Here is a 12,907-nt window from a genome sequence, read left to right on the forward strand (position 1 = left end):
TAAGCAAACCGGAAAAATATCAACACACTTTGCAAGATGGCCACTCCTGGGTGGAATCACTATAATCCCCACCCCCCTGTTTAATATTCATCTTAGGGCACTGGGAGAAGTGTTCTTCAAATTAGCTCTGCCACTATACAGTACACTTATGCAGATGATTTTTTTTTGTTGTGTCCTGTTCATGAAAAACAGAAACTACAATGCATTTGCTAAAACATACAATAGCAGAAGTGTATTTATGGACCCAAAACAACTAACCCCCGTTTTACAAAACTGTAGTGCAGTTTTTAGTGCAGGCCATGGAGGTAACAGCTCCGAAGCTCACAGAATTCCTATGAGCATCAGAGCTGTTACTGCCGTGGCCGGCGCTAAAAACCACGCTACTGTTTCATAAAAGGGGTGGGGGCAAGATAATTTGGTTTGGGAATTATGTACAACTAATGTGTTTCCCTGAAAATAAGACTGTCTTATATTAATTTTGGGCCAAAAAAAGGCACTAGGTCTTGTTTTTTTCATGTACAATGATCATCTTTCACTTCCTCTCCTCCTACCCCAATTCTTCCTATTTCCTTTCTCTCCCCTACATGTGCAGCATCTTTCCTCCCCTCTTACCCATCCCCTTGTGCAGTATCTTTCTATCCTTCCCTCCCATTCCTTGTGCAGCAGAACCCTTGCAGCTTCTATCCCTCCCTTCCTCTCTTCCCCCTATGTAGCACCTTTCTATTCCCCCCCCCGTCGACCTATCTTTCCCTCCCATCTGAACTGCGAGACTAGGGGCTCCTTTTACTAAGCTGTGATAGCAGTTTTAGTGCGCACTTAGCACGTGCTGAATTGCCGCACACGCTAGATGCTAACGCCAGCATTGGGCTGGCGTTAGTTCTAGCCACATAGCACGGGTTTAGCGCGCACTAAAATTCTGTGTGTGCTAAAAACGCTATCGCAGCTTAGTAAAAGGAGCCCTAAATGTACCTCATAACAAACCGGCAGCGTCGGCAGCAATGTAGACAGGCTCCTTCGAAGCCTGGGCCATTCCTCTGCACTTTTCAATACAGTATGCCCCCGTGAATTCACGGTTCACGAATCGCGGACTCAGTCTTTCACGGTATTTTTTGACCACCTCTTCTGGGAACTAAAGTCAGGCTACACCAATCAGGAGCTGCTTTGACACGCCAGATAGCGTGTCAAAGCAGCTCCTGATTGGTGTAGCCTGACTTTAGTTCCCAGAAGAGGCGGTCAGAAAATACTAAGAATGATATCACACCCAATTTTCAGCACCCGTTGCCGCCCTGTCCTGCCTCCGATCCGCTCCTAAACTGTATTCGTGGTTTTTTGAAATTCACGGGTGCTCCTGGAACGGAACCCCCGCGAATTTCGGGGAAGTACTGTATAACCGTCATAACTTCAAATTCAATGAAAGATCTTCATGTGGTTCAGCTGGACTCAAAGGTAAGGGCTCCTTTTACAAAGCCACGCTAGCGGTTTTATCGCATGCACCGGATTAGCGCGCGCTAGCCGGAAATCTACCGCCTGCTCAAAAGGAGGTGGTAGCAGCTAGCGCCCGTGGCAATTTAGCGCGCGCTATTTTGCGCGTTAAGGCCCTAGCGCGTCTTTGTAAAAGGAGCCCTAAATCCTGAGATTCTCTAATACGTTGGGGTGACTTTTTACTTTTCAGAAATCTAGAGAATTGTAATGGTTCAAAAAAAAAAAAAAAAAAAAAGACATTTTGGGGATTGATAAATTACCTCACATTTATAAGTAAATCTAATCATAACTTGCACACCAAGGGACTTAGCCTCTTGGGGAAATACAAGAAACGTTTTCCTTCTATCTTGAGTAGATTTACATAAATGAGGAAAAATTAATATTTTCTGTCCCAAAACTAAAGTCAAAGGATTTATGAAAAAACAATTTAAGAATTCTCTCTTTATCCTGTTTAAATACAATTGAAACCAGCAGGGTAGCTCTATCAGTACGCAGGTGAGGATGGACTCATTTAGAGCACTGGTCTTTGATCTGGGGGCCACCGCGTGAGCAGACTGCTGGGCACGATGGACCACGGGTCTGACCCAGCAGTGGCAATTCTTATGTTCTTATGTCTCTAGAATAGTAGCGACATCCAGCCCAGCTTCCGGGGTTTCTGCAGGTTGATCTTTTGTTTTCTGCTGTGTCTTCACCATCAATAATATTTAGGGCTCCTTTTACAAAGCCGCGCTAGCGGTTTTAGCGCACACACCGGATTAGCACGCGCTATACCGTGCGCTAGCTGAAAATCTACTGCCTGCTCAAAAAGGAGGCGGTAGTGGCTAGCGCACGCTATTCCGCGTGTTAAGGCCCTAGCGCAGCTTTGTAAATGGAGCCCTCGGCTATAGGTGATAATGCTTCTACTGGAATCTTCAAAACATTTATAAAGTATTTCTTTAAAGAGTCTCTAGGATTTTCATAAGGCACCCTAGGAAAATTCACAAATATTCAATTCTAAATTCTAATCCTGTTTTCAATAGATTCTATTCTCTGATGAGACACTAGCCGATCTTGAACAACAGAAGTTGCCAAATTAACCTGTTGCTCTATATGCTGTTCTAAAGTCACCAGCCTTTGAATTAAACAGCTATTTTTTTTTTCTCCCTTATGAGAAACATTTAAATCTAACTTAGCTGAGAATGTACTCACTTCATTGGAATATTGCATTACAGAAGATTCCAAATGTACAAGAACTGCCCAAACTGAATCCAGTGTCACCGATGGAGGTTTAATACTCTTACAGCCTGATGATCCAGGTTTAGAAACTAACTCAGCTGAGTCAGTCCCCAATCCTGCCAGTTTGAATTCATTAAGAGAGATTACAACAGTTAACTCCTTCCCAGCTGTTTCTATTCCAGAGAAAGCTGGTGTTGCTACTGGCAACAAAGTCTGGAAGTTGACTAATTCATGGGCTTCCTCTCCAAGCAGCACCTCCTTGATCTGCTCTTCGGCATTTAACTCAGTGCCCTGCATGGTAGCACTCCAGAATTGAGTAGGAATGGAGTGCTTTGAACTATCGGGCTCAGAGAAACCTGAAGCAGCTGCTGGGCCAAATCCTCTTACAGCAGCCCATAAGTTGCTGCTAGCTCGGAGGGATAGCTCCGCACCTTGTCTTTCCTCTTGGAAGACATATCCAATTAAAAAGAACAGGAGAAAAACTCAGATGAAAAAAAATCTGCTCAGAGGAATCCGGAGCTCAGTTAAATGTGTCCACAAAGGTAAACACCATCTTGAACCCCCCTGATTTTTTCTAAAGGTAAGTTTGAGAGAGATGCCATTGCTGATCCAGTTACCGTATATATTCAAATATAAATCAAAATTTTTGGATCAAAAAAGGGGCCCAAAAATGAAGGTTTCAGTTTATATTCAAGTCTACACTCGAGCACTTCTCTAACAACAACAACAACAACAACAAAATCATAATTTAAACCTACCAGGAGTCTGGCTGTGGGAAATGTAGTTGTGGGTCAGGGGCAGACCTGAAATGCGAGGCAGGCATCTGATTCCTCCCAGTTGTGGCTGCGGTGGTAGTTCACTGGCAAGCCAAGATTCCACAATGGAGAGAAGGACCGAGTCAGCTATGGTCTCTGGGAAGCCGATAAAACGAAGGGTTCCAAGATGGGACCGATTTTCAAGGTCCTCCAATCTGTCTATGTGCTGGCGCAATTGGGTTTTAAGCGTCGTCACCTCAGTCTCCATGCTGCGCATTTCATCCTCTGTCGTGGAGACCCATTTTTCCAAGTCCATGACTGGTTGAGTTATCGTCTAGCAGTGATTCCAATTTTGTAAGTTGTGTGGAAAGTTGGTCGATACTGGGATCCAAGGCCTGCAGGATTACTTGTTTGAGTTTTGCCAGTGCCTCCATGGTAAATTGCGCAATCGCTCCATGAGGCGCCGCCGCCATTTTATCATCTCCTGGCTTCCCTTTCTCCTGATCTTTATTAGCAGATATGGCTGACATTTCTGGCTGATTTTTAGCCAGGTATTTGTCCATATACCAATGAGCAGGACTGCCGCTAGGAAAAGTTAGTTCTTCCAAGAGATGGTTTTGAGGGACATACATAACATAAGAACATAAGCAATGCCTCCGCTAGGTCAGACCTGAGGTCCATCGTGCCCAGCAGCCCACTCGTGCGGCGGCCCAACAGGTCCAGGACCTGTGCAGTAATTCTCTATCTATACCCTTCTATCCCCTTTTCCAGCAGGAAATTGTCCAATCCTTTCTTAAACCCCAGTACCGTACTCTGCCCTATTACGTCCTCTGGAAGCGCATTCCAGGTGTCCACCACATGTTGGGTAAAGAAGAACTTCCTAGCATTTGTTTTAAATCTGTCCCCTTTCAACTTTTCTGAATGCCCTCTTGTTCTTTTATTTTTTGAAAGTTTGAAGAATCTATCCCTCTGTACTCTCTCTATGCCCTTCATGATCTTGTAAGTCTCTATCATCCCCTCTAAGTCTCCTCTTCTCCAGGGAAAAGAGACCCAGTTTCTCCAATCTCTCAGCGTATGAAAGGTTTTCCATCCCTTTTATCAGATGTGTCGCTCTCCTCTGAACCCTCTTGAGTATCGCCATATCCTTCTTAAGGTACGGTGACCAATATTGGACGCAGTACTCAAGATGCGGACGCACCATTGCCCGATACAATGGCAGGATAACTTCTTTGGTTCTGGTAGTAATACCCTTCTTGATTATACCTAGCATTTTATTCACTCTCTTAGCGGCCGCTGCGCATTGTGCCGTCGGCTTCATTGTCATGTCCACCCTTACCCCCAAGTCCCTTTCTTGGGTACTCTCATTCAATAATATCCCTCCCATCGTACAGTTGTACCTCAGGTTTCTGCTTCCCACATGCAATACTTTACATTTCTCAACGTTGAACTTCATCTGCCATCTCGTCGCCCATTCCCCTAGTTTGTTCAAGTCCCTTTGCAATTTTTCGCAGTCCTCCTTAGTCCGAGCTCCACTAAATAGTTTGGTGTCGTCCGCAAATTTTATTATCTCACACTTCGTCCCTGTTTCTAGATCATTTATGAATATATTAAATAGCAGCGGCCCGAGCACCGAGCCCTGTGGAACACCACTCATGATCCTTCTCCAGTCCGAGTAGTGACCCTTCACCCCTACCCTCTGTTTCCTACCCGCCGACCAGTTTCTGATCCATCTATGTACGTCTCCGTCCACCCCATGGTTCTTCAGTTTCCAGAGTAGACGTTCATGAGGCACCTTGTCAAAGGCTTTTTGGAAATCTAGGCATCCGTTTGTTAATTCCTTCGAAGAAGTGCAATAAGTTAGTTAGGCACGATCTCCTCCCGGCAGAAACCATGTTGGCTGGTTATCAGAAGTTCGTTTCTTTCAAAATGTTTATCGATGTTGTCTTGTATCAGTGCTTCCGCCATTTTCCCCAGAACCAAGGTCAGACTCACCGGTCTGTAGTTTCCCGGGTCACCTGTTGATCCCCTTTTAAACATTGGCTATCTTCCAATCCTCCGGGATCACGTCTGTTTTCAGGGATAGGTTGCAAATTTGCTGCAGTAGTTCCGCTATCTCCTCCTTTAATTCCTTCAGAACCCTTGGATGGATTCCGTCCGGACCTGGGGATTTGTCAGTTTTTAGTTTTTCTATCTGCCTGCGCACATCTTCAAGGCTCACTTTCATGGATGTTAATTTTTCTGCTTGATTTCCATTGAAGAATTGCTCAGGTTCCGGTATGTTGGTTGTGTCTTCGTTTGTAAATACAGACGAAAAGAACATGTTAAGTCTTTCCGTGACCTCTTTCTCCTCCTTCACCACTCCCTTCCTGTCACCGTCGTCCAGTGGTCCCACCTCCTTCCTAGCCGGCTGCTTCCCTTTAACATATCTAAAGAACGGTTTGAAATTTCGTGCTTCCCTGGCTAGTCTCTCTTCATACTCTCTTTTGGCTTTTCGAACCACACGGTGACATTCTTTTTGATACTTCCTGTGCTCTTTCCAGGTCAGACTAGCTGCTCACCAGTTCACAGCATCACATGATCTCTCTAGGAATCTTACAAAGGCACAAACACAAATAGAAATAAGATAGACAAGTTTTGTAAAACTTTTATAAGCACTCTTGTTATACGATTACCCTCTAAAGTCTTTCACATGTCTCAATGGCATAGCCACCATTGGATTTTTAGGGAAGCCCAGCTGTGGACTTGGTGGGAGGTAAAATTTCCTTAATCCCCCTCCCCTTCCTGCTGCATTTGCAGATGGGGATGCTCAATGCCTGCCAGCTGATGAGATTTGCTGCCAAAACTGCCTAGTAAGGAAGAAGTCAATGATCTCCTTTCCTGCCACTGAAATCAACACATTTTAGTAATATAGAAACATAGAAAAATGACGGCAGAAAAGGGCCATAGCCCATCTAGTCTGCCCACACTAAAGATCCCCTTCCCTAAATTTATTCTCCCAGATATCCTATATCTCATCGAGTCTGCCTATTCCGATGACTCTCCCTCCACTATTACCCTCTTAGAGATCCCACTGCGCATCCCATTTATTCTTAAAATCTGGCACGCTGCTGGCCTTGACCACCTGCACAGGTAGTCTATTCCAATGAACAATCACTCTTTCGGTGAAGAAATACTTCCTGAAGTCGCCATGAAATTTCCCGCCCCTGATTATTAGCGGATGCCCCCTTGTGGCCGAGAGTCCTTTAAGAAAGAAAATATCACTTTGTACGTGTTCAGCTCAAAAGTGAACTATGCATTCCATACCATACAATTTCTTATATCCTGCAATTTTCTACATGGATTCAATGATTTGCAACAGATATAGCAGTTATGGTAGAATCTGAGGTTACAATTGATTAAAGGTCCTATGATTATAGAGAAAGGTAGTCGATGTGATCATGGAGGAGAGCGTCGAGAGCAGCGTCGAGATGATGAACTGTGCTTTCTATAGGAAGATGGATGCCTCCTTAACTTGGACGCTCGACATCTTGGTGTCAGAGATCAATCCCTTGATGAAGTTTGAGGGTGGTGCTCAGACTGGGTCGAGGATGGGTGTGTCAATGCAGGTATGCATAGAGTGCAAATGCAACATTTCAGCTAGTTCTTTCTACAACATCTTGCAAAGATGACACTGCACACTGTTCACTGGTACAGATATTGGTAAGGGTACAGAGGGCACAGTCTGTATCCGGTGTCAAGGCATTGGGGACCTTGATGTTGAGGCATGCCTCAAAGGAGAAACCAATTGAAGTGATGGCGGTCTGGCATCAGTGTGTTGATGTTTAGAATGTGTCAATGGTGAAGACACTTGAAATGATGTTGATGCCTGCTTTGATGAGGAAGCATGTTTATGCTTCTTAGCTTTCCTACAAAGCTCTCCTAATTATAGTAGCATCAATGAAGAAAACAGAGCTGCCAGTGCTGGTGTCAATGCTGGAGTCCTTCAAGGTTGAACATCAGCATCGGAGTCTCCAGGCGAAGTCGACGCATATGAAGTTGATCCGAAAAAATTTTCAAATTGCAACTTCCTGGATTTTAGTGACCTCTTCTGCAAATTTGAGTAGAATTTGCAAGATGTGTCTCTGGTCAGGAAAGGCACTGGACACAGGACAGGGTTGGTCAGGACAGGCACTAGACAGGCCTGGTCAGGACACAGGTGGGTCAATGGAGTGGGCAGACTCGATGGGCCTCGGCCTTTTTCTGCTGTCACTTTCTATGTTTCTATGTTTCTATACCGATTGTGGGCCTGAAGCTGAGATGGTCCTGTTGCATCGAGTGCACCGCTTGAAGCTGCTAGAAGCATCAAAGGAAAAACGGCCAATCCTAGAACAAAGGACTCAATTGTCCGGGGAGGATGAAAAGATGGTGTGCTGAAAACAAGTTGACGCTCTCAGCCTGAAAACAGGCTGCAGAGAGCCCGAAAAAGAAACTCGCTCAAAAATAAAAAAATTTAAACGGAAAGAAAAATTGAATAAGAGTAAGTTAAAAAAACCAAATAATCAGGAAGACACAAAATACAACAGTTTGACGTGCTTAGAGAGACTCTGAAGAATAGCTTCTCAGCTCTGCAGAAAACTGATGGTCCTGAAAGCTGATGTTGGGCAGGAAGGCACCAGCATGCACATACCGTTATTTGATTTTATTAGCCCATCCTCCCAAAAGAACCCAGAACAGGTTACAAAGGCAGTCTTAAAGATTTAAAGTGACCGTAAACTTTTTGATAGTCCATGACGGGTTCTGTGGATAGCATTACCCATATGTGAGAATATGCTGCCTGCTTGTTCTAGGATAAACACTAATCACACTGGATGCGTAAATATTAAAAACTTTTTTGGGGAGGGGGAGGGGGCTTTCTACATTCCTGTGAATTTTCATTCAGTATAAAACATGAAAAGAAAATGTGAACAGTGATGTTTATATGCAACTAATTCAATATACAGAGCTCAACAGTATCGATATTAATGTCTTTGGGTAGAAGTCATGGAATTCTCAAGCCACAATATTGATTTTGACCTATTTTATTGTAGAATAAATTGATAAGTAGTGTTCTACACTAAGCAGGTTCATGTCCCTTGAGAAAGCAAACACTTGTGCTTTGTATGCTGGTCAGAATAGATGTTTTATTCCTTCCATTTAGGCCACTCAATTAAATTAATTTGAAACCAGTACAGCCACGTGTAGTAAAGGCTTAAGTGTCTTCTGAAAGAAGCTACTTTTACTTTTTCTTTTGAAAAAAATAAAGATAAAATCCAGATTCTACTAAACAAAATATAAGGCTTGAGAAACAGTGCACAATAGAACTGAAAGAGGCCCTTGTATAGCAAGGATGGTCAGCAAGGCTGCTTTTACCTTAACATACTTGAGTACACAGAGCTCTGCCCCATGACTATGGGATAATTTTGCATTCTGAGGCAGCGAAGAACAATCCTAATCTCCCATCCTCCCAGCAGCAGCTGAGAATAAGACAGAAGAAGTGAGTCTGGAGCACACAGTGCAGCAAAGAAAAGTCACTTTGCTTCCTATCCAGGCCTTCATTGTGAAGAGATGAAATAGGAGGTGTGAGGGTACGGTACACATTGTGGAGTCAGGAACAGCATGGTGGCAGGAGTGGGCATCTCTCCTGCTGCCAGTGTGTGTGTGTGTTGGGGTCTTTTGCATGGTGGTGGGAAGGAGTGTGAATTTCTCTCGGTGTTGGGGGTTGTTGTATGGCGGCTGAAGGGAGTGGGAATCTCTCCCGCTGCTGTTGCTTGGTGATGGCAAAATTTTCTTGTAGGCCTGAACTGTCAAGTCTTACTTTCCTGTCAACACCTGAGCCAATCAGCGCTCAGGCACTGACCAAAAAGTAATGCTAAGATAGCTCAGACCTGCCGGAAAATGTAGGACAGCGAGGTTAGGGAATCAACCGGCGATAATAGAGAATCTCTTGGAATGCTCCTTTAAATATCAATGATCTCGTTGCAATACATTTGCATGGTAGAGTTGGAGACTGCTAGGAAGCTCGGAAAAGATCATGGTAAGCTGTTTTGATAATCCACAGCTAAAATATATGAACGCTAAACTGGCTGGAACTGGTTTAGCGACCACATTAAATGAAAATCTTCCCCTCAATATGTAATTTCTTTGATAAGTAACTAGAGGTACTACCCTTTGGAGTCTTTTCTTACCCTAATCTATACACTTGCCTCTACATCTTCCATTGTCTTTGGTGAGTCTACATTTTTATTGTGTGGGGTAAGGGGGGCAATTAGACCTAAAATGTTATGCCACATCTCTCTTTCTTCTTGGAGGTAAAGAATACTGGAAACTATCCAAGGGAAAGGGAATGGGACTTGTATACTGTTTTTTTGTGGTTACACATTCAAAGTGGTTTACATACTGTATATACAGGAGAATTAAGTGACTTGCTTAGGGTCAAAAAGAGTAGTGGTGGGATTTGTTCCCACCACCTCAGGGTGCTAAGGCAGCAGTTCTACCATTAGGCCACTCCTTACCTCCAAGGCAATAATAAAGCAAACAGAAAGTACCTTATATTTTCAAACCATAGTAATAAATGTACTGTATGATGTCAACAGCACATACTCCCTAATAAACTTGCTTGTACAATTTGATGCTTAGCATACAAAATTGCATGTACAAGTTATAGAATAGTGCCAGTTATGTAACGTAATTGCTAAATTAGTGGATAATTGATGTTAATAGCCAATAAGTCACACTAATTGACACTAATTTGCAGTTATGGTTATAGAATACTATCAGTTACATACCTGACAGCCTTAAAAGGCTTTTTTGTCCTCTCTGCATGGACTACTGCAATACACTATTCAATGGACTGATAGCAAAAAATCTCCAACATCTCCAACGTGTACAATGCACAATAATTAGATTGCTAAAAAACCTTAACGTCCATGACCCTGTCTCCCAAGCCCTATCGTCAGCCCACTGGCTATCCATAACCAAATGCTGTATCTTCAAGGGCTTGGTACTAGCGTACCAGTCCTTGCACAACATGGTGCCTGGCTACATTCCAGCTAAGCTTACCTCATACGTCCCAAACAGGTCGCTCTGCTCCCAGGAGGTTACGCGGTTGCAAATACTCTCTGGTTGTTCCCTCCAACTCCAGGGCGCCAGACGTCGATCCTACTCCCATTTCTTGCCAAGCTACTAGAATTCAACTGCATCTACATATCAGATCCCTCGAAGGTCTTCTGAACTTTAGGAAAGCAATAAAATTCTACCTCTTCACCTATTATCCATATGGTAGAATAGTCTCCCTACCCCCACCTCCTGCTCCTCAGCATCTTTAAATAGACTACAGGACATCAAACCCTCCATTCTGCGTCCTCCAGTTTGAACAACCCCCAGTCTATCCCTCCCAAACAAATGTATGTTAAATGTGTATGAATCTAGATCACTCTTTATAAGTTATTATAGTATGTATAAAAAAAACTGTATTACTGTATATGCATGTCAACCTGTAACCTGCCTTGATTATTTTTTATGTTATGTTAACCTGTAACCCGTTCTGAGCTTGTTGGGGAGGACGGGATATAAAATAAATTTAATTAATTAATTAATTAAATAAATAAGAACGTGAAAGAAAAAAAATGAATGATAATCCCTAAGCTCTTTCCATACCCCAACTTTCAAATGACTTCAGCACCAAAATAGCCCTAGTCTTCAATCCCACAGGGAAGAAACAGATGCAACTTTAACACCGCTTTGTGCAAGGATTCGATACACAAATTACACTGGATGTCCCTTTCATTGCCTAACATAAAACCATTACTCCAGACCAACAACAGTTTATTATTTCTATAGTGCTACCAGGTGCATGCAGCGCTGCACACTGTACATGCAAGAGAGGGTCCCTGCTTGGAAGAGCTTACATTCTAATCTGAAAAATAGAGAGAGATTGTAGAATGCTGCCTAATTTTTGCCTAATGTTTGAAATGTACCCTCATAGTTTTATAATGACATTTGCTTAGAAATTCTCATTATCTTTGACAAGTAAAAAGAAATTCTCATTATCTTTGTAAAAGTAAAAAGAAACTTAAATGCATTGGGAGCTTGCACTTCTACTGGGTCTTGTCAAGCAGTGTGCGTACAGCCTGGTATAACATGAAGCAACAAAATAGTTACAGGAAGCAGGATCAGCCAAAGAATGACTCAATTTTTGGAGCAGATACTAAATTCCACTGAGATTTAGAAGCCATTGGTATTCAAAGGCCTGAAGGATGGGGTAGCAGGGTATCTAAACCCACTATGTATGTCATCCTTGTAACCTGTTCTGTGCTCATTGGGGAGAACGGAATATAAAATGAACCAAATAAATAAATAAACCCATTGTAACATATTTGCATACCCAAGGATCACCGGCTGTAAATACAAATCCTTTTTGGACAGATCTTTCATGTTTCAAGCAAGCAAACAGCAGTCCTGGCTGGGTAACTACATCAATGGAGCCAGGCTGACCTATGGCGCATTTCGGAGAGTAATCAAAACCGTACTGTTTGACAGATTCATCTCCTAAACAGAAGCTACACTTAATTCATAAATTTATATTTTCCGTCTGTCTATTTCTTGTGTAATATGTTGTACCCTCACTTTTTGCATTCTGTAATTCGCTGATTGTCCAGCCCTCTTCGATGTGAACCGCCTAGAAGTCATCTGACTATGGCGGTATAGAAGAATCAAGTTATTATTATTATTAATTTACTAGTGTTTGCCCAGTCCGGCTCTATGATCTTTGCAGGGAGCATTCAGTGAAGAAATTAATTTAAGCAAGATTGGACAGTATTATGTGGTAGGGTCAGAAACTATGGAATAATCTACATTTAAATACCACAATATATATAGGCTGCTGCTCGAGCCACAGGTCTTTACATCTCATTCAAAAAGTTCCTGGTAACTTTTATAATAAAAGAATATATTATGGAACTCAAGCGCTCACAGTTGTACTGCCATTAGAACACTTCTCGGCGTATAACCTTAATGTGAGCTATTAAGGTTATACGCCGAGAAGTGTTCTAATGGCAGTAGAACTGTGAGCGCTTGAGTTCCATAATATATTCTTTTATTATAAAAGTTACCAGGAACTTTTTGAATGAGATGTAAAGACCTGTGGCTCGAGCAGCAGTCTATATATATTGTGGTATTTGAATGCGGTGCACAAGATATTTTTGAAGGAGTTATAATCTACATTTAGACATGTGGAGGGGCATAATCAAAAAAATCATCTAAGTAAGTAGACATTGAAGTTGGCAGCAGGGAAATGTCCATTCTCAAAAAAAAAAAAATAATAAAAAAAAGAACGTCCAAATTGAGGGTTTTTTTTGAGAGTGGCCTACCTGCACGTTCAGCAATCTACTGGCCCAGACTGCCACTACATCTATCCCTACACCACATTCCCGACCAAA

The 12,907-nt window shown here is 42.7% G+C and overlaps 1 protein-coding gene across 1 annotated transcript in view; it reads right to left on the bottom strand.

The window, feature by feature from the left end:
* Positions 1 to 12,907, bottom strand: part of RSU1 (Ras suppressor protein 1) — a 285,604-nt gene that overhangs the window by 68,830 nt on the left and 203,867 nt on the right. The gene's annotated exons all lie outside the window — the stretch shown is intronic.

Source organism: Geotrypetes seraphini, chromosome 2 (assembly GCF_902459505.1).
Source record: "Geotrypetes seraphini chromosome 2, aGeoSer1.1, whole genome shotgun sequence".
Classification (NCBI taxonomy): domain Eukaryota; kingdom Metazoa; phylum Chordata; class Amphibia; order Gymnophiona; family Dermophiidae; genus Geotrypetes; species Geotrypetes seraphini.